Consider the following 19,159-nt stretch of genomic DNA (forward strand, 5'->3'; position numbering starts at 1 on the left):
ATTCCTCAGGTCCCCCCGCCCCCGCTAACCACCATGTTTTCCACTTGTGGCGCATTGTCGCGCCTTCAATTGATGCCTCCAAGCCCCATGAGCGGTTATCCAGTCGAACTACCCTGTCGACTCTAATCACCTGATCTCGGTAAGTTCCGCTACTTCCTTACTCCGGTATCCTCAGGGTCCCCCCGCCCCCGCTAATCACCATGTTTTCCCTTGTAGCACATTGCCGCGTTATCGTCTGAGCCCCCTGAGCTGCTATCGAGTCGAGCAACCCTGCCGACTCCAACCACTCCAAACGTTCTGCAGCCCTCAGCCTCATTCTGGTGAGTTTATCTGCCATCCGGCAATACTGCCCCTCGGTTACTCCTTGGGTCCTTCACTCCCACTCCTAATTCTATTCACCTTGCCTCCACAGCACTTCGTCGCTGATTCGAAAATTCCAAACGCCAGCGGAAGCCTTCGCCCCTCATTGTAGCCTTGGCGCCACTCTGCCCTCGGACCCGCAACACGGCCTCCGTACCTTCCCCCCACCCTCCCGCTGCCGGTTAGTCTCATGCCGTTACTGCCTCGTTCCCCTGCTCACGACGTTACTATTAATCAATTTTCATCGGCTCACTGCTCCACTTTCACTTATCGTCACGCTAAATAGTTACAACGGTTCATTACAGATTAATTCACCTGCAATTCTCCACATTGCACTTCCCCAACATGCCTTATTATTCGCCGGACTACTGTTCCACCCTCACTCTCCGGTTTTCGCCGATTTAATTCTCTATAATACCTTGCATGCAACAATTACGGGCTTGCATATCTTCGCCTTGTCCCTCTTTCTATTGTTTTTTCGGATCAACAGCAATTCCTTGTATTATGCCATAGTCTCACTCCACCCTCCAGTAGAGTTCTTTCCTTTTCACCTTCACTCTTGCTTCACGGCGGCAATAATTATTCCTTCACACAAGCAGAGTCACAGTGTGCTTAGTCAGACCGTTTGGTTATTAATTTTCCATTCTCAATTTATAAATCCTCTTTTTTCTCCATTCTTTTGCCTTCCGTCATTTAGTTATTCAGGTTCAAATTGTACAGGCCTTATGTATGTTGTCCTGATGATGATCCCAATATTATGTGTGAGGATCGAAACGTCGTCGACATTTGTACACACCCTATATGTTCCTAACGACATTATGTTATACACATAAGGGTGCTCTATGCAATGTTTGTTAATTCCATTTTCTATTTCTTGTCAATTGCTACAAACATTTTTTTGCCTGAACCTTGTCTTTTGTAAAAAATTTCTCCCCTATTAACTGTACGGTACACAGGCTTGTGTCCAACTTTGAGAATTCCTTTGTAAATTGTTGTTCAAACTATTATATTAGTAAAAACTTATGACCACTGTCCGGCTGGACAAGTCTCTGGAAAATAAGCACTGATTAGGTCCTTATTTACTTCCTTCTCTATCCTATTTATGCCTAGGGACCTTTGTTGTTTATAATCATTTGATTCCCATGGTCCCTGGTCGACCTTATATGGGTGCTCTTGTTGTTAATTATATATACCTTCATGCTAAGGGCCTGATCTAGGCGAATGCCCAGATTTTTAACTAAAAGCTTAGGAGCAGGATGAAGGCCCAGATCAGTTGGCCACCAATCAGGTGTCCATAGAAGGAGGGCCTTTCCAAATAGCATTGCCTCTGTCTTTCCCACGTTGCATTGTAAGAAAGTATTTACCATCCATTGAGATATGGCCCTCATCCCATTGGAGAAGGCCAACTGGACTGCAGTCGTAAATTTGTTAAATGGGAAAAGAAGCTGAGTGTTATCGGCACATGATATGGAATGAACCCATATGTCCTCAGGAGATTGGCCAAGGGAGTAACTTTCACATGCCTTGGGTTTGAGAAAGGACTGGAGAATACGATACAAGGTTTTCAAAGAGTTACCAGTCCGTGTTAGCTGAGATGTTATATGCGTTTTGCTTGCAGTCTTTATATTTCTGTGATAGCTGATCATAATGGAATGATATTGATCTCTGTCTATCTCATTATGTGTGGTACACCATATTCTTTCCAGCTTTCTACAGAGTTGTTTTTGAGCTCGCAAATGATCCATAAACCAGAGAGCCTGTGGGCGATTAGAGCGGCTCACACAATATTTCATAGGGGCAATGTGGTCAATGGCTTTTACAATAGCCGAGTTGTACTTAGATAATACTTCCTCAACATTGTCAGATACAGCATAATGGTGCCTCGTGAACACATTTTGGAAGGTGGAGAAGTGTGGCTCACTGGTTAGAGGAGGCAGACCTGGAAGCAGAGGTCAGCCCAGGACCAGGGTTCAATTCCCGGCTCGGCTGGGTCTTGAGTCCATAAATGTCCATGGACTCGATAATTCTCGCTCCAGTGCATACTCGATTCATGGGTTCACACTCTGCGACTCTGGGCAATAGCTTGCTTAATCTCCACATGGGCCCCTCGCGGCGGGATGCCTGGCTTTCACCTTGCGGATGCCCTGCTGGGTTATTTCACAGGGGAATACCAGGACGGGTTCCCTAAGCAAGCGCTTAGAGACCGCTTGGTGATTTGCGCTATATAAATTCCTGCACATTTACATTTACAAGTTCTCAGCAGAGACTTTCTGCCACTTCCTATGCAAATAGGATGTGCCTGAATTAGAGATTGTAGGATCTGTAATATAAAATTCAATAGCTGAGTGATCTGACCACTTAAGTTGTTGGGGGGGTTCGCACTTGATCTTAGAAGAATTTGAGAATATAATGTCCAAAGTATGTCCAGCTACATGAGTTGGACCTTCATTAAGCTGGGATAGACCTAGTAGAGACAGATCCGCCAGGAGGGTCTGAGCATCTAGATTGGCATGGCATTCACTATGGACATTAAAATCTCCTAATAGTAGGACATTATTACCTACATTCATGTGGGGGGCTAGTAGTTCGACCAGTTGCAACGAAAAGTTTGCTATGGGACCTGGGGAGCGATAGATTAGTGCCCCTTTCCAGCTAACATGCAAGGGGGAATCTATTCTGAAGACCAGCACTTCCATAGTGGCATCACTACGTTGGTCTAGGACTGACTGAGATGTTAATTCCATCTTTATAAACGATGGCAATACCACCCCCAGTTTTTTTGGGCCTATCCAATCTAGTAATTTTATAACCATCTGGTATACCTAAAGTGATGGCCGGCACAGAGTGGGGCTTTAGCCAAGTTTCAAGAAAGCCCAGCTCAGGTTGAGCTGAGGACAAAGGTCTGAGTTGAATGTTTGGGCAGGGATCGAATGTTACACAACAGGTTTTTCCACCCCCTCTGTGAGATGTCTCCAGGGGAGTTACTAGCTCAACCTGGAAAGATAGAGGATGCCTGACACTGGCATGTTTGACAAGAAAACGAGCCTTCTATACATGGCCAGGACTCCGTTTGACAAATAAGGGGTACCTTGCTCTGCAAATTAAGAAGCTCTTGTCTGGTATAGCTTACTTGCAAAGGAGGGCTATAGTTTATAGGAAATTGGCCAGAATCTCTGGCTCCTGGCGGCTTCCTGGGGCGGACGGGCCCAAACGGCCTTGCCTTTGGTGCGCTATTGGCGCGCCGCCAGCGCGCTCGCTGCGCACGTCCGCAGCGCGCTCCGCTCTGCAGGGATATTTATAATGTGATCGAGCTGAGCACTAGACCGCCAACCGGACGTGACTACTTCCCTCCACTCAATCGGGACTGAAGACCCACGGTGGAACGGGGAAGAAAGCCGGAGGTAAGGCCAGACAGGAAACAGCAAGAAGGTAAATGATTCACTTGTGATTTAAAACAACAGATTAGGTGCACAGAAAATAATACTTTTGAAAATGTCATCAGTATTAGTATTAGCATAAAGCGTCAACAACTAGCGTTGGGCAGTAATGAATAGTACAGCAAACACCACTACCTCTCATCTAAGTTGTGCATAGGAACTGGAAGGAAGGGTTGTAAGTATTGATATGAGAAAAAGAGTATTCAAAGTAACGAACATTACCAGTAAGTAATTGAATCATTACCTCCTCAGCCCATTCATTTCTTGTACCACTTACTATATTAGGATATACCAGAGCTATTAAACAGAACCTGATACCCTGAGATATAAAAAAACAAACTCTCAATAGTAATGCAACAAAGTTTTATTTTTCAAATGTTAGGTGATATCAATACTCACAGTATAGCAGATACTAATACTCTGGAGCTAAAACCCAAAGATTCAACATATCCCAACCTGTTATGAGAAAAAACAGAAGCACCACAAGCTTCTGCCGAAGAAGCAGCCATACATTGTGTGGACCTCCCCTGCATTGTAATTGTATTTATATAGCACTTATTACTCCCGGAGAGCCATTAAAGCACTTTTTGGCAAGTAGCACGCTACTCCAGAACCCAACAAGGATTAGTGGTAGATTAGTAAAGGGGAATATAAATTAATTTGAGCAGTGGACATGTGAGTCTGTTAGTTAGATTGAGTAATATAATGGAGGGATAGAAGTGTGAGGAGTCTAGACAGTGTTATTTGGGAGATCAAAGTAGTAAGATAAGGTTTGGCATGAGTAAAAGGGAAGATGGAGAAGGGAAGAGTCTCTAGAAAGGGATTAGGGAAATCATAGTAAAAGGAGGTTTTGGGATGAGTAAAAGAGGGATACACGTGGGAAGAATTTAGAAAGGGGTGTTCGGGAGATCATAGTAGTAAAGTGATGTTTAGAGTGAACCAAGAAGGGATAGTGGCGGGTGGAGTCTAGAAAGGGTTATTTTATATATCATAGTAGTAGACTGAGGTTTGAGATGAGTCAGAGAATGGAGGTAGAGGATATATTGAGAGAGGTATAGGGTGAGACACAGTAGTGCATTGAAGAGTCAACTTATTTTTGGCTTCTACAGTACGACTAAAGTGATAAATATATGATACATAACTACATAGAAAGGGTATGCAAGTTTAACGATGATAACATATCAATATTTAAAGCTGTATTTTATAAACTGAGACTTTAAATTGTTGTTGTTCTTGAGGCTAATTTATTTGTATATTTTAATAACTATTTTTTATCCATTTTATCTTTTACTCAATATTTCAATAACAAAGCACTTGTAGATAAAAGAGGTGTGCTAATATCTACATACTGTGATGGATGAATAAAATAGAGACCCATAGGTCTCTAATCAAATAACATGAAAAGTATGCGGTTACCTATAAACATGTTAAGCATAGATTTATGACCCAGAGGGTTGTGAATAATGATAGCCACAAGTTTTGAAAACCCTTATCCTCCAATGCTCAAGGAGTGGTCAGAGAGCAATTTGGAAGCATCCACGAGATTGGTCCAAATATTACTTAAATATGATCGATAAGCATTACAAAAAGATATTTAACAGATCAATAACAAGTTAGAAAATTCAGATCAGAAAGAATGTATTACTAAATATCTTGAAGAAATGGTTAAACGACATAAATAAAAGAAAGATATTCTTAAATCAAGAAAATCACACAAATTTCAAAGAGCGAAAATTGATTATGAGACTGGACAGATTGTAACATTTTCTAAGAAATTTTATCCAACAGAAAGACAGCCACAAATGGACCGCAACATAGCCAAACAAGATGACAAGATCAATACTCATACATCGAATATGGCATCTACTTCAGATCTGAGTTCAGCTATGGAGAGTGAAACAGATTCCGAGGATGGCAGAGCTTCAACAGGCCATTTTGGGGGACTTATCAAATTGACCTTGGCGGAGGAACTGGATTTTTTACAACGCAATTGTCGCCAAACACTATGACCGCGAGGTCAAAACTCTCAAACCAAACTGAGATGGAACCAGAGACGAAGAGAGAGGAGAACGCTCAGCAGAAACAAAATCAAAGAAGCAACAAAGAGTCAAATTGCGAAGCAAGTAGTCAATAACCCCAACACTGTGATCAACCTGTCTGATATGGAATTGAATGAAGCGGAAATCCAACTGTTATCACTGGGATTGACCTTTGTCAGAAAAGTGCTTTTAATTAAATCCAAACTCGTATTGACGTGTTCAATTTCAATCGCAATTTAAAACTTGCAAAATATCCTAAACAAAGAAATCAAGCCGCTACAACACTTAGACAAGTGCCAGTGGGAGACACCAGTTTGAACAATCTACAAATAATGGACATTCAACTTATACAGGACCTACAGGAATAGCAGAATAAAGGGACAGACTTTGACACGAGATTATCGACCTAACAAGTGTTTCAACCACAATCTCTCAATATACATGATTATCTTGAGACACATTTCATACCCAAAACAATGTTTATGACAAGGGCAAAGGGCGGCCATCTGGTCGCTCTGTGCCCTAATGAAATGGTGAGCATGTGCCGTGGCATAGGGGGCCGGAGGCCCCAGCTGGGCCTCAGCCCTGGGGCTGTGAGGGGGAGCCGATGGGCCCTCTGACCAGGGGCCCGTGGACACCTTGACAAGCAGGCAAAGCGCGGGAGGTCTACACGGGACCGAAGGACCCGTGTCCCAGGCCCGTGGAGGAGCAGCAGGCTGGAGGATGGGGCCCAGGGTAGGAGTGCCCGATCTGGGGCCCGCCGGGGCCACTGGACGCAGCCAGGGCTCTTAAGCTCGGACGCACAGGGGAAGCCTCCCCAGGCCTGCGGGGCCCCTTCTTGGGCGCCCTGCCACGTGGCAGGCCTGAGGACGGGAGGACTTACAGGCTAGACCCTGATTGAAGTGAGCACTGTTCTTATTGAACTGTCATTCTGTAATTGTAAACTTCACTTTTTTCACTTAGTATAAAAACATACTAAATCAATATTTTCTTTTTTTCAAGAATTTATATTGAACAATAATTCATAAAGCGTAATACAGTTCTTACATTCATCAGCGTACAATTACGCAACCATCTGACAACGACATAGGTTGCTTTAACAGAACAAATTCTGAATTTTTAAAAAAGGTTAATGTTATACAATACAATTTTCCAATACAATATATCCTTGTGTAACACTTCCCATATTGGTCGGTGCATAGCTGTCACGTGGCCCATAGATGTCCCAAAGCCCATGACAACATTGTGTAAATGATATAAGTGTAATCTAAGGTGCTACTTCTTGCTGTTAAATGTGAAGTAACCTGTTTGTGGGATAGAGGCGCACTCTGAGATTCAATGTTACTCTACGTTAATAAAGTTTAAACCAAGGGTGCTGCAGTACTTATGTGTGTTGACATCACACACTCATAAAACAGGAGAACTTACAGGCTAGACCCTGATTGTAGTGAGCACTGTTCCTATTGAACTGTTGTTCTGTAATAGCAAACTTCACTTTTTTCACTTAATATAAAACATACTAAATCAATATTTTCTTTTTTTCAAGAACTTATTATTGAACAATAAATCATAAAGCGTAATACAGTTCTTACATTCATCAGCGTACAATTCCGCAACAATCTGACAACAACATAGGTTGCTTTAACAGAACAAATTCTTAATTTTGAAAAAAGGTTAATGTTATACAATACAATTTTCCAATACTATTCAAACAATTTAAAATTGCCTACGAACAGTCCTGAGAAATTAAAGTATGATTAGCAGGACATCAATTATCAATGTGTGGTATGTTGTGATTATGTTTATGTAATTATTGCTGATGATACCCTCCTGGTATCTAAATCCCCTATGGGGATTCAACGTGCCCTCGATAGTTTCTCTGATTTTTGTTCCCAGAGAGGCCTTGAGGTTAATTCCTCAAAAACAAAATTTATGATATGCAACCCGCCTAAAAACAACGGTCCATACCCTTCTCTCAATGGCGTTGCACTGGATAGGGTTTCAGTCTTTGAATATCTTGGTGTCACGCTTTCGGACAGGATGGAATGGGGTCCCCAGCTAGCAAAAGCTAAATTGCAACTCACACAGACCTGCGGTGGGATCCTTAAAATATATAGAGCTTCCATCTCAAAACCGATAGCACCCACCATTGAGATATACAAAGTACAAGCACGGGCTGCATCTCTCTACGGGGTTGAACTATGGGGGCACTGCTCAACTGGAGACATTGGGAGATCAGAAAACTCGTTCTTAAGGTCAATACTGTCCTTACCACCCAGCACTCCCCTCATTCCACTTAGAATGGACTTGGGAGTAAGGTCTATCCAAGACGAAATTGCTTTAAGGCCACTACTGTATTGGCGCAGGCTGTGGGCAACTCCAGAGCTAGTGGATTATCAAAACGATTTAAAATCGTTAATGACCCCTCGTGGTATAGATAACATACCGTGGCTTCTCTATATTAAAAGGGAGCTTATTAGATTAGGGTTTCCTGAACTATGGCACCATCCTGAAACACATGCCCCTACACTTTCTAGAGCTGAATTGGCAAATGCATTTTGGATAAATAATAAAAACACGATGCTAACCAATAATAAATTAGGCTCATTGACCTTGGACTTTTTTAATATCAAAGAAGATTTCAAAATAGAGCCAGTCCTAAACCTGATGGAGCCTAATGCCTCTAGAAAACTATATATGCAATTCAGGTATGGAACATTGCCTTTGAGAGCCTTCACAGGGAAGTGGTCGACAAATAATCCTCTCGACTGTCCAACCTGTGGAGCCCCTAGCGAAACTGATCTACACGTTCTCTTTTTTTGCCCCACATACAAAACTATCAGAAAACGTTGGCTTCGTCAACTCTGTAGGAATTTGGGGACCATACATTGTAAAGTTGCCTACAGAATTCTGAAGACAGACACAGCATTACCTATAGTTTTTTCGCTATCACGATTCTGGTATGCTGTGTGGCGAAGGAGAAGCTCCCTTTTATTGTCAAATTTGCCGGTATAATGTATTGTTTTTATGATATCTTAACCTTTTAATCTTTTACCTATTGTTTTAATGAAATAACTCGCAATCAATCTAATCTTTATTGTACTCACTTTTTATGTAATTTAATAATTTCTTGTTTTTATGGACTGCTTATCTTTTATGGTCTACGACCGAAATAAAGATTATTTTGAATTGAATTGTAATTATTTGAGACTTATTCTTCATTCAAGACATTTCAATAATAATGATGTACACATCTGTATCTAAATTGTGATAAAAACACATCTATAATAATACACATCTAGAAGTTGCATGTCTAACTAGAAAATGCACATCTATAAAATTCTAGAAAATTCACATCTACACTAAATGTTGTGTCAACTATAAACTATTATGAAACATTTTGACAACATTTAAATATTAATGAATCAACATTTTAAAACAATATGCTTTATATTTGGGAGGCAGAAGTTAGTTGTGCTTGTGACGCTGCGCTAGCGCTTTGATGCTTTTTATACTGCACAAATTGTTTTTAAAAAATTTAATCACTGTGTCAGATACTGTTTTGTGTGCTTGACGACTCCCCGGTCCACCGCAGCAACACATGTGCTGATTGAGTCGAGGGAGAATACCGAGCTGAGAAAACCCACTCACTCTCACTACTTCCTGGTAGGGACATTCGCGGGCGGCCATCTTTGTTGGGTGACGCTCTACCGTTTATGGTGGTTCTTCTACTTAAGCACAGAATGGCGACGACGTGCAGCGGATTGAGAGGCAGAAGTTAGTTGTGCTCGTGACGCTGCGCTAGCGCTTTGATGCTTTTTATACTGCACGAATTGTTTATAATAAATTGAATCACTATGTCAGATACTGTTTTGTGTGCTCGACGACTCCCCGGTCCACCGCAGCAACACATGTGCTGATTGAGTGGAGGGAGAATACCGAGCTGAGAAAACCCACTCACCCTCACTACTTCCTGGTAGGGACATTCGCGGGCGGCCATCTTTGTTGGGTGACGCTCTAGCGTTTATGGTGGTTCTTCTACTTAAGCACAGAATGGTGCCGACGCGCAGCCAAGGCAAGCCCGTCTGCGCCCGTTCGCGCCTGGCCGGGCCAAGAGGCCAAAATCCCGGTCAGTCCCCCCAGAAATAGTATAACCTACAACTCCCAATCTCTGCATACACTGAGAAGGGATATCAACCACAACTCCCTTCACTCACTGAACATTGCTGACAGGCCTTCTCACTGCCCCCACTGCAATTTTAGACTCCAACCGCACAATATTCACGTGCCTCAGGCCAAGATCCCAATCAAGATGTTTCTCTTAAATTGTAGATCACTCCCTAAACATTCTAGTGAATTAGCATTATTAATAGAGGTGCTTAAGCCAGACGCACTTTTCCTGACTGAGATGTGGCTTCAGATCGAAGCTAATCCCACTGTCCTCCAAACCCTTCCCCAGGGCTATTCAATCCTCAGAGCCAACCGCAAGACCGGCAGAGGTGGAGGCATAGCCGTAATATTTAAAGACACTGTTAACTGTCGTATTTTTATGAACACGTTACCAGATTGTGAAAGCATGGCCTTCTCTCTGGAATTATCATCTACGAGTACTTTCTCTGGTTTACTGCTCTATCGCCCCCGGGTCCCCTAGGGCAATTCTGCTCTAATCTTTCGACGTCAGTCGCTAATCTAGCTCTGGCCCCAGCTAACTTCACGGTGCTTGGCGATCTCAATATCCATCTAGATGATCTCTCCATTCATGCAACCAGTGAGCTCTTGCTGAGCCTTCAAGCATTCCAACTTAGACAGAAAGGATTTTCCACTACACATGACAAAGGCCATCTTCTTGATCACGTGTTCAGTAACCTGGACAATCTCGTCGTAGGTACCACCACCCCACTTCCCTGGAAGGATCACTTTCTGATTCCTCTTTGTTGGGAGACCCCTATTCCTCCTCCCACCCAGAGAGCAGTGCCAACCCTGGATAGGAAATGGGCTAGACTTGTGTCTAACAAATGGACCACAGTTCTTGAAGCCACTAGACCACTTAGCAATTCTAACATTGATTTGGCCAGCGAGAATTTTAATACTTGGATCCAAAGCTCCCTTGACTTAGTACTCCCCAAAGAACCTACCCATAGGAAATGCAGACTAAAAACAGCTCCATGGTTCTCTCCTAAACTGAGGGATCTAAAACAGTCATGCAGCAGACTGGAAAGAAGATGGAGACACAACTTCTCTGAGGCTAGTAAACTTGTCTACAGAGAGGCAATAAGGTGTTACAAATCAGAAATCAAATGTGCCCAAACTGCATTCTTTACGGAGAAAATAGCTACGCCGCTAATTCTCCCAAAGAGATTTTTTGTATAGCCAAATCACTCATCACCTTACCTCAGAAACCTCCTACTACTGATGGAGCACTTACACGGTGCAATAAATTGGCAGTCTTTTTTCACCAAAAATGTCAAAAGATTTATATGTCCTTTCCAACCACACTGACAAGCCCCATGGCTACCAGAACGAGAGGCGCTCATGCTAACTCTCAATGTTCGTTAGAGCGATTCCCCCTCCTAGATGCGGAAACACTGGACCTAATCATTTCTCGGGTTACATCAGGCTCCCCTTCTGATCCTGCCCCCCCACATTCTCTTACCGTAGTCATCAATTCCATTCACCCAGTGATCCTTGATATTTTGAATTCCTCCATTACCACTGGTACGGTACCTTCCATATGGAAATGTGCAACGGTTAGGGCCCTACTGAAGAAACCTAACCTTGACCAATCTAATCTGGCCAACTATCGCCCAATCTCCCTTCTCCCCTGGCTGAGCAAGCTGATTGAGAAACACATTAACTCCACACTTGTGGATTATCTGGAATCCAATTATCTGCTACATGAGTCCCAAACAGGCTTTCGTCCCCAATGTGGGACTGAGACTGCTTTATTAGCAGTAACAGAGGAGGCTAGAAGGCTACTGGACCAGGGAGGCACAGCGGCAATCATCCTTCTGGACCTTAGTGCCGCTTTTGATACTGTCAACCATAACATTCTGTCTCATCGTCTCAAAAACGTGGGAGTGACAGGCACGGCACTAATCTGGTTTCAGTCTTTCCTCAGTGACTGCTTCTTCCAAATCTTTGAAGGAACAGTGGCTTCCACCCGGTTGCCTCTGAGCGGCGGAGTTCCACAGGGCTCAACCTTGAGCCCTACGCTATTTAATATCTACCTGAGTCCCCTGGCGGAGATTGTACATCCATTCGGCCTTAAAATCATCACCTATGCAGATGACACGCAGCTAGTAGTGTCACTAAAAAACCCTGAGGGGTCATCTTGCACCCTAGGTCCCTGCCTAGAGGCGGTAGCCGAGTGGATGGAACTCTCTTGCCTCAAGCTTAACGGGGACAAAACCGAAATTATGTTCCTGTGCAACCCTCACCCTTCCACCCACTCTCTCTTCACTTCTTCATGGCCAGTCTGTCTTGGCACGGCCCCGGTTCCCAAGGCACAGATCAAGAGTCTTGGCGTGTGGCTTGACAGTTCTCTCGACTTCAACCACCAGGCCTCTAAGCTATCAGCCACTTGTTATAGCCTGTTGAGACTGCTACGAAAAATCATCCCCCTCTTGCTCTTTCAGGCAAGAAGGATAATGGCACAGGCCCTCATACTCTCCCGCCTTGACTACGGGAATGCGCTATACCTGGGAGCTCCCAAATTCACTATCCATAAACTACAAACAACTCAGAATTGTGCTGCCCGTCTTCTCCTTCAAGTGCCCCGTTGGCAATCTGCCAAGCCAGCCCTTAGGAACCTCCATTGGCTCCCAATCTCAGCCAGGATACAGTTCAAAGCTATGTGCCTGGCCCATAGAGCCATATGGAAAAATGGCCATATCATCACTCATTCCCTTATTACTCCTTATCAACCCTCTAGGAATCTCCGGTCCAGCTCTTCTTTTCTGGCCACTCCAAAGCTAATACGAAGATCAAGATGGGGTGGACGCTCCTTCTCATTTAATGCCCCTAAACTCTGGAACATGCTTCCCGATACCTTGCGGATGGAAAAAAATCTGCTGGCCTTCCGCAAACTCCTAAAACCCACCTTTTTAAGACATCACTCTAATCGACCTAGCTGACCTGCCTCGTCCGTCCTACAGCGCTGGGAGTCCTCAGGGTAGCCATGCGCTATATAAATTTAATTTCATTTATTCATTATAAGGGTGATGTGTGGTGGAAGAAAGTGTACATCTCAGCATAAGCTTGATATCTAATTGTCCATGAATACTTGGCACCCTTTAAGAGTGTCCATTAATGTACTCAGGCAAACATTTTTCTTGAAAGGGAATGACATTTGCAGACCTAGATCAGCCAGAGCAACATCATTACATTGAGGCCAAATACAACAACATCCAACAATAAAGCCATTAAAGTTTACAGTGTTACATTAGGTGAGATCTTTGATTTGCTGTGACAGATTCTGATAGTATTTAACATTACTCTCAAACGCTAATTCAAGGGAATTCTGTGAGTTTTCCTAACGAATTGAAACATCAACCACCTCAGCTGTACCATTTTTGGTAAACACTACATCTCATCTTCGTAGTTCACCTTGATTATACTTAACATGAGGTTCCCCATATGCCATCCAACCACAACTTTTTGCTCTACCAATGAGCAATTCCAGAATTTCGTTATGGCTTTTTATCCTAATTTCCTTGGTTTTGGGACATGCACCTGAAATATATGAAATTGTTTCGCAAACATGTTTACAGTACCTACATGTAACAAATGTACGATTTCTTTCACTAGTGATGGTTTCTTTAGTACATAAGACATTTAGGGCCATATGTATGAAACTTTGGTTTTGCGATTCTCAAATAGGGATTTTTAGAGAATCGCTATTTGAGAATCGCAAAATGCTATGTATGTAGGATTTGCAAATAATTTAGCGAATCCTACATATTCCTTAATTGCAAATTGCAATTTGCAATTCGCAATTAAGGAATACCACCCCATTCATTCCTATGGGCCTAGAGGCCCATAGGAATGAATGGGAAGACATTCTCAATTTGCGATTCTCAATTAGAGAATAGCAAATTGAGAATGCAATTTCAAGTGTGCCAGGGTGTCAAAAGGACACCCTGTTGCACCCCTGAAATGAGCATGGGTGCATGTGTGGCGCACATACATGCCCTAAGGGCATGTGTGTGCGCCACATGCCACTTTGAAAAATGCAAAAATATGCATTTTTTAAAGAAATCGCAAATTACTACCAACCTGTAGTTGGTGGTAATTTGCGATTCCTTAAGGCCAAATTGCACTTTTTTGGTGCTTCTTACATTGCATTGCATTTAAGGAATCGCAAAATTTGCGATTCCTTAAATGCAATTGCAAAATAAGGAATCGCAAATTTGCGATTCCTTATTTCGCACGCAGATTTGCCTTCATACATACCATTCGGCGAATTTCGGCGTTTGCGATCGCAATTTTGCTTGATACATATGGCCCTAACTCATAACATAAGCGCAGCTATGTACTGATTTTCTTTCATTTTGTTATGCTTGCTGATCCAGAAATTTGAGGTTGGATTACTTGCTAAGGGGCATATCTACAAGGCGGCCGTTTTCGGCCGAAAAGGGGCGATAATTTTATCACTATATCAGCAAGGTCACACTATCGCTTGAATCCTTGCCTTAGCACCTGTTTTCTGAACGCCCAGCTTTGCATCTCTAATGAGATGCAAAGTGGGCGTTCCTACCTGAAATAACTGGAGAAATGTCGCTAACCGACATTCTCCAATTATCAAGGGAATCGCTAACAAGCATAGCGATAAGAAAAGTAGCGCTAACCATGGTTACCGCTACTTTCCTAATCCCTGCTTTTCAACTGACTTAGCCATGATATCCTATGGAAGGTGAATATTATGGCTGAGTCTGCCTTGCCCTATAAGCAAGCTATCGCCAAACGTTGTGCGATTATCGCTGGATTTCCAGCAAAAATCGCACATTTGGCAGCTTGCGCGCTGAATTTTATCACTTTGGAGATAAGCGTTGCTGATAGCACACTATCTCCGTGATAAAATTCAGCATTGGCCGGCGATAATTATCCTCGCGCTAAGAGCGCTGAACGATAATTATCGCCTGGTCTTGATGATATGCCCCTAAGTATTTTATACCATCACCTTGGAGAGGGAGATTTGCCTATTTCTCAAATTCTTCTTTTCTCCAATCATATGTTGCTAACAATTTCAAATCATAATTCAGAAACCTACTGTCTAAAATGTTGAGTTTGTGTGTTTTGATGATGTTATCAATGTTTTCATTGATTTTTTTTCCTGATTACATGAATGAATAAGCTATGTACAGATGAAAGTTGCTCTGAGATACAATAAACTATTGACTTTGTTTAGACCAATTGTTGTACATAGTTTTGATATACTGAGGCCCCCAAAGGATCTTTTCGATATAGGAGACCATCACATGTGCATGCAGGAAGGTGTAGATAATGTTTGACATACTTTTTTATAGTTTGATCCAGAAAATTTAAAGTTTTTAGCTTCTGTTTCTGTAATTTCCAATTTAAATGACAGTTTAGGGATCAAGTACCGACACAAAATTTCTATTTTCTGCGTGGGCTTAAGTGGTAGATTATCACGTTTTTAGCTAAATCTACAAGAACCTCAATAATTGTGTTGTTGATTGTATGTAGTGTATGGATCAAAGTTCAAAATCTCTCACTTTCTCCTGGATGAATGTTTTCAATATTTTGTTTTCAAACTGCCATGGTTTACAGTTGTTAATCAGGATTTTATCTTTATGGTGACTGATATAAAATCCATGTGTCTTTTTCACATTAAGTTTTAATCCTGTCGTTTACCAGAATTTTTCAATGATTTTCAGATTTGTACTTATTCCTTCCCAGGTGTTGCTGAGTACTGCAATGTCATTGGCAAAGGCGAGAGCGGTGAGTTGCTCAATAAGACCATCAGATCCGAATGTTAAGCCCTTGCCGTCTTTCTGAAGATCACAGATCAGAGGATCCATGGCAATGTTAAATAGCAGCTGGGATGACGAGTCACCTTGTTTAACCCCAGATTTCATTGTTATTTCAGGAGTTGCTTTGTTGTTTTTTCCCATGAAAAGTGTTGTTGAGTCAGTGTACGAGTCTTTTATTTGTCTCTGATGTATGATGGAACTCTGTGCCTTGCAAGACTCTGTAGAATGTGACCATGGCTGACAGAGTCAAAGGCTTTTGAGATATCTATGAACACTACTGCTAATGAGTTACTGTTTTTTCGTGCCTCTTTTATGATATTTTGCAGAAGAGTCAGTTTTTCGAGACAACCTCTCACCTTCATAAAGCCTTTTTGTCTCGTATTCAATTCAACAAAAAATGAGAGTCTTTTGTAGTGGAGACGGGGTTCTATGTGCATACATTGCTATGTTAGCATAAGTGCTTTAAATGTAAGACGCCATCTTGCCACTTTGCTGCTTTTGCACACGACACTGCAGGTAGCTGTTATTACAAGTAAAACTGCTTGCTTGCTTTTTCTTCACATAGGAACGGTCTGTTGTTCACATACCTAGACGTGCACCGCAACCTTAGACTGAACACTGTGTGCAGAAGCCGTCAATGTCAAATAACAATGTATGCTGTTGAATTCAGGTTGATCGGCCCACGCTCTAGACACAACACACACACAGCTGCAAATATCTGAAACTAGGGTGCCTTTAATATTGCATTTGCATGCATGATTCAGACACTTGGAGAAAACCTTTCCAGACACAGAGAGCAGTGCTGATCCTGTGATGTGATTCACCTAAACTGATCTTTGAGGTATGGGGTTCCCCATTCAAATCTAGAAACCTTCTATTATTTTGTAAAGCTAGTTCACTAGCCAAGGGAGGGTGGATCACAAAGTATTATAGGACTTGTTTTCCACTATCATTTGTAATATGATTTCTCCCTTCATTTTCTATGGTTTTGTAACAATGCTGATGGTTTTGTTTTTAATCATTTGCCTGCTTATATTAGCCAAAGTACTGCACCTTAGAGCACGTAGTTCAAAATAAACATTTTAAACATTCCGTGTCTCTAACTACTCCTGTTGTGGACTGATATGAGAATAATAACGAAATGGTGTTTCTGATTCCCACCATTCCTGAGAGTACTCTAAGTCGCTTGTTCTGGGTTGTCTAATCATTGGTAGCTTTGAGATGATAAGGAGAACTGATGCTAGTCGGATAGGGGTTCTGGGTACTGAGGTGAGTTTTTTGGTACACCATAATTCACTGAGGTCCTGGTCTCCTGCACATAGTTCTCTGCATGAGCAGAATCCCTGCAACACTTTTAGTTAGTATTTTTGTGAATAACTTCATGAACACAGTACCAATGGTAATTGGTTGCCAATTACTGATTTTTTAAAAGTTTGCTAATCGGTACATGCCTAGGTATCAATATCCACCAGTTCTTTTTAATACTTTCTGGTACTATTCTCTTCGATAACCAAGAGGATAAAATTCTGGGCAGCAGTCTTGGTTGCTTGTAATGTTTGTTATTCAAGTCATTCAGACCAATAATATCAGGTCCCACTGCTTTCTTTAAATCTGAGTCATTGAAGGCATTGGTTATTTCGTGCAGTGTAATTTCTTTACACAAATTTCTTATTTACCATTCATCCAGTATCCGGTCAATCGGTATGAATTTTGGGTTTTTCTTGTTTACTTTTTCAATTATGCCTTTGTAGTATTGGAAATTTTCATCAGCACTGATTTGGCAAGTGGCATCTTCTGCCCCATCAGTGATAATCCTGGCTATTTTCTTTTTGTCTTTTTGTCTGCCTGGTATTCTTTATAGCTGCCCTTTGCTTTTGCATAATTTTTCTTGTGTGTCCGATTTAGCCTTCTGTTTTTCTTGTCTTTCTTTCTTATCTTGTTGTTTTCTACTGAGGCATTCTGGTGCTCATCTTGAGCAGAGTTCATAAGATCATTATTGATTTCGATTGCTGGTTCTCTACGATTTGCTGGTACAGGACTTATTTCAGTGGTGTTTTCTTAGATATAAGTTAATATCTCATCCATCAGATCCATAGCAGCATCGTGTTGCTCTATGTTTTTGATTTACTTCTCAACTTCTGTGATTCTATCCTCAAGCTCATCAAAGTTTTGGATTGTTTGCGTACATTTGCGATTGATAAAGTCTCTGCGCTTTTCTGTTGTTACTTCCACTGTAACCTCTGGTTCATTGCAAGAGTCATTCTCAGAGACAGTTGATCCTTGCAGTACATCTTTTGCCAATTGTTTACTCCTATCTCTTCTTTTTTCTGCAATTTTTTTTCTGTTTTTATTGTCAAAATGCGGAACCATCAGCACAGTAGTATTTCTCTTGTTCTCATACACTTTTTGCAATTCTACTAATAGCAGTATTTCTTCATGTGACCATAGTTTTGATGGTTTGCTGCTTGCTAGAGCTGCTAGTCTAGCCTCATTTTGCGCTCTTGGATGCGCATGCCGAGCATGTTGTGAAACTCCAATCTTTGTTCCAAATCTAAGGTCACAGAAGCTGCACAGAAATTGCAGCTCTCCTTTTTGAGGTCTTCCTTTACATTTGGCATAATGGCATACAATATTGTGGTGATCAGCTTCTATATCACATTTTGAGCAATAAGTTTTGAAATAGAAGTCGTTCTGCTTGTTAGAGACATGTTTTCTTGATTCTTTAAAAGTTCCCAATATGTCTCCACATAAGCCACATTTATATTTTTTGTTTGGGTATTTCCAATATGTGACTTTCTTAGTGAAATAACTTTTCTTTGTATTCAATTCTTTACTGACCTCGTACACATCAGGTAAGGTTTCAAAGTAGGTGGTAACAATGTCAGTCTTGGCTGAGGAGGCCACAAACTCGATGGTTTTCTGAGGTCTACTATTGTGTCTTCGTCGGCTATGGAGGGTGAACTAGGTGCTATATCGTGGCCTGAATCATTGTTGCTTGTTGCACTTTTGAAGTTTGAAGCGGCTACTGTGTTTTCAAATTCGGTGAGGAGGTTAAAGATTTCTGGAAAAGACAGCACCTCCTTACACCATCTTAACGGGGTTTTTAATCTCCAGGAACTACCCCATCTGGAATTGTGTTCATTTGCTTCGACATTTCTCATTATCATGCTCGCTGCCATGATAGAACCTTGTTTGGCCTGTCTCTATAGACTTCTCTATGCAGAGTCTAGCACTATAGAGGCAGTTACCAGTGGACCCACTGGGAGGCAAAGGCCACTACAACTGAGAATAGGTTAAGAGAGTCATAGTTACTCCCGTTGTTTACCCGCGC

The 19,159-nt window shown here is 42.0% G+C and overlaps 1 pseudogene across 1 annotated transcript in view; it reads right to left on the minus strand.

Moving 5' to 3' along the window:
• Nucleotides 1–19,159, minus strand: part of LOC146808984 (sialic acid-binding Ig-like lectin 13) — a 464,421-nt pseudogene that overhangs the window by 119,495 nt on the left and 325,767 nt on the right. The window lies entirely within an intron of this gene.

Source organism: Triturus cristatus, chromosome 7 (genome assembly GCF_964204655.1).
Source record: "Triturus cristatus chromosome 7, aTriCri1.1, whole genome shotgun sequence".
Taxonomy (NCBI): domain Eukaryota; kingdom Metazoa; phylum Chordata; class Amphibia; order Caudata; family Salamandridae; genus Triturus; species Triturus cristatus.